Below are 4,163 nucleotides of genomic sequence, written 5' to 3' on the forward strand. Positions count from 1 at the left end.
TTGAGTGGTTTTATTATTATTTTGTTTCTAGTTTTGTGCCATTTTGATCTGAGAAGATGCTTGATATTATTTCAATCTTCTTGAATATGAAGAGACTTTGCCTGCTTCCCAATATGTGGTCTATCCTTGAAAATGTTCTATGTGCACTTGAGATGAATGTATATTCCATAGCTTTGGGGTAAAATATTCTGAAAATGTGAATTAGTTCCATCTGTTTTGAGTCATTTAGGTTTGCTTTTTCTTTGCTAAATTTTTGTCTAGAAGATTTATCCAGTGATGTCAATGGGGTATTATAGTCACCTATTGTGATTGTCTTGCTGTTGACCTCTCCCTTGATATCTTCCAGATTTTTTTTATGTATTTGTGTGGTCCTGTATTGGGTGCATATATGTTTACCAGAGTTATATTCTTTTGTTGTATTGATTCATTTAGTATTGAGAAATAGCAGAAATAGGTTTTCGTGAGTCTTCTTCCTGTTTAACTGGTTTTGCCACCTTTGCCTCAGTGTTGCTGAAAGCAAGATGTTTTTAAGAAATGCTAAAATCAGGCACCCTGCCCCCACTTGAAAGCCACAGCTGTTATGCCAGATGGTCAGTTGAAAGATATCAGCCTCTCTGACTAAAAAGGAAAATATGTGGTGTTCTTCTTTTACCCTCTTGAATTTACCTTTGTGTGCCCCATGGAGATCATTGCTTCCAGTGATAGGGCAGAAGAATTTATGGAACTCAACTGCCAAGTGATTGGTGCTTCTGTATATTCTGAATTCTGTCACCTGGCATGAATCAACACACCCAAGAAACAAGGAGGATTGGGAGTCATGAACATCGCCTTGGTGTCATACCCCAAGTGCACCATTGCTCAGGACTATGGGGTCTTAAAGGCTGATGACGGCATCTCATTCAGGGGCCTCTTTATCATTGATGATAAAGGTGTCCTTTGCCAGATCATTATGAATGAACTTCCTATTGGCCGCTCTGTGGATAAGACTGTGAGACTAGTTCAGGCTTTCCAGTTCAATGACAAACATGGGAAAGTGTGCCGAGCTGGTTGAAAACCTGGCAGTGATACCATCAAGCCTGATTTTCAGAAGAGCAAAGAATATTTCTCTAAGCAGAAGTGAGCACTGGTCATGTGGCAATGTACAGCCATGAGAACAGAACCTCTCTTTTACTAGTGTCATGCTTAAAACAAGATCTTAGACTTAGCCCAGATGTGGCTTTTCCTGTAGGGTTTGAGGAGGATCAGCCATACTTCCTCTAGAGGAAATTATCTAATGTGAACAGTAGTGGGACATCACCTTTGATCTTTTGTAGTTTCTATTAAACTTGAACTGAGGGGGGAAAAAAGAAAGAAATAGCAGAAATAGCCTTCCTTGTCTTTTGTTATGGCCTTCACATTGAGGTATATTTTGTCAGATGTAAGTATTGCTACCCCAGCTTTTTTTTTTCATTTTCCTGAAGAATTTTGTTCACCCCTTCACTTTCAATCTGTTTGAGTCCTTAGCTCTGAGGAAGGTCTCATGTAGACAGCATATATATGGGTCATGTTTTCTCTTCCATTCAGCTACCCTATGTCTTTGATTCCAGCATTTAATCCATTTATGTTTAAGGTTATTATTGATAGGTCCTTGTTTGTTGCCTTTTCTTTTATGGTAGTGTTTCTCCTTTTTTTCCTATTCCTACTTCTTATACCAGTCCCTTTAGGATTTCTTGCTTTGCTGGTTTGGTGGAAATTAACTCCCTTAGCCTGTTTTTGTCTGCAGAGCTTCTGATTTCCCCTTCAATTTTGAATGATAGCCTTGCTGGATTGAGTAGTCTTGGATTGATTACCTTCCTTTTCATTACTTTGTATATTTCATTCCATTCCCTTCTGTCCTGATGCATTTCTGTTGAGAAATCATTTGATGGTCTAATGGGAGATTCCTTGTAGGTAATTTCCTGTCTCTCTTTTGCATCCCTTAAGATTCTTTCTTTGGCATTAATGATTGCCATTGTAATTACAACCTGTTTTTGTTTGGGTCTTTTTGGGTTCATCCTCTTTGGGAATTTCTGTGCTTGTGTGACTTTTTTCCCCTCAAGTCAGGGACGTTTTCTGTCATTATTTCTTCAAATAGGTTTTATATTGCTTGCTCAACTTCTATTCCTTCTGGCTTCCCTATTATGCAGATGTTGCTTTGTTTCACATTGTCTCAAATTTCCCTTAAACTCTCCTTCTGCTTTTTAATTTTTTTTCAATTGCTGTTCAGATTGGGTGTTTTTCTACCCTGTCATCTAACTCGCTAATTTGGTCCTCGACTTCTAGTCTACTGTTGAAACCTTCCATTGCATTCTCTATTATAGCTATATCATTTTTCATTTCCTCTTAATTCTTACACATGTTGGTAAATTTCCTATCCAGATTTTTGATCATCCTTATAACCATTACTCTGAATTCTTTATCTGACAAATTGCTTGCCTCCATTTCATTTATTTCCTTTTCTGGCAATTCCTCCTTTTCTTTTCTTTGGGGATTGTTTCTTTGTCTTCCCCCTTTTGCTGTCTTTTTGAATTTGTTTCTATGTAATGTGAGTTGCTGTCACTTTCTGGCCCTGGGCAAACTGCTTGAGGTCCAAGAGTTGAAACCCCTAATGGTCCAATGGTTCTGGACTCCTTAACCCAGAGGCAGAGTCTTCCTTAAGTCTCACGTCTTTCTCTGAGTTGTATTTCTTTCCTCCATGGAATTGGTTCCTCATTTGTCTGCTGGGGTCTGTGGGGGTGCACAGTTCCCCTGGTGTGTGACTCCCTGTGAGGTACCAGAGCCCTCTGGCATGCAATTCAATGTGTGGCCCCAGTGCCTGCAACAGGGTAGTGGCCTAGGACCCTCTGGCTCAACCCATGGGCATGTTCCCAGGTGCTATGCAGGGTTTTGGGCCAGGTTTCCCCCATATGCACTCATCAGCACAGTCCTGGCGTCTGGCCTGGGAGGGGTGTGGGGTCCCTCTATCTTGCACTCACAGCATGGGATCCTGGAACATGGGGCCTGAAATCATAGATCTTGGAGCTCCGGCGTGGTAGGCATCATGTGTAGTTCTCTCTGGCCTATAGTCACTGGAGACATCTGGGAACCTGTGGCAAAGTAGAGTGCCACTCACTGCAGGGGCACGGTTGTGATCCCTCATGAGTTATGGATGGTGAGCGACTCACTGTATGGGTTCCAGGTAGCGTCTGAGGGAAGATTGGGTTTTGTGTGGCTATGCTCCTGCCCTCCACTGTTCCCCCCTTCAAGATAGTGAGTGCTCCGCCCCTAAGCTGTGCTCAGCCTAGGAGTGCCTGTGGCGGTAGCAGGGGCTCCCTGTCCAGGAGAGCCCAATCTTCCGGTCCCTGTGACTCCTGCAAGATCTAACTGTCCCTCACTCACCCACACACACTGCACATGTCCACACACTCCTCTCTCACTCCCATACTCATGCTCTCTCCCTTACTGCAGTCCTGCTGAGCACCATGTTAGGATCCCGAGAACTGAGGCTATAATTTGTTTTAATTTGTTACTAGTCCAAGTTATTTTCAAGTAACACTATACCACTTCACAGGTAGTGTGAATACCTTATAGTAAAAAATAATTCTAATTCCTTTCTCCTGTCTCTGTAGCATCACTGTCATTTATTTCACTTATATGTACATACATAAATTATAGGGTGTTCCAAAAAATGTATCCACTCACTTTGAATAATTATAAAGGCAGTATTTATTAAAATACATTTGATTTTAAAAATTAAACTATCTGCTGTTAAAGTGTGTTTACAATTTTGGGGGATATTCTCTATATGATATGTACATAGAATACAAAGTAAAATGCATTGTTGCTATTGTTATTTTGAACAGACTATTATCTGTTAGATCAAATAAGAATAAGTGTGACATCTCTGAGGTGGTTGCCTCCTCACCAACTTGGGCATTCCTGAATTGATGGTTCCTTTTAGGACACAGGAGCTCTCTTTTCAAATTGTGCAGACAAGTGTGCCCTAAATGAGGCATTTTACTATGCCTTTTGATCTTTGTGAAACCCTGCTGAAATCAATGGGGAGTTTAGAAAGGAGAATTAACCAAAACGAGCTACAATGATACTTACATCATCCATTTAAAATGAGCTTATAATGTTTTGTTAAGCAGTACATCTTGTGCATG

General features: G+C 40.8%; 1 pseudogene; it reads left to right on the forward strand.

The window, feature by feature from the left end:
- The first annotated feature begins 521 nt into the window (after positions 1 to 521).
- On the forward strand, positions 522 to 1,335 carry LOC132225093 (peroxiredoxin-1-like; annotated as a pseudogene).
- The last annotated feature ends 2,828 nt before the right edge of the window (positions 1,336 to 4,163 follow it).

This window comes from Myotis daubentonii, chromosome X, assembly GCF_963259705.1.
Source record: "Myotis daubentonii chromosome X, mMyoDau2.1, whole genome shotgun sequence".
Lineage (NCBI taxonomy): Eukaryota > Metazoa > Chordata > Mammalia > Chiroptera > Vespertilionidae > Myotis > Myotis daubentonii.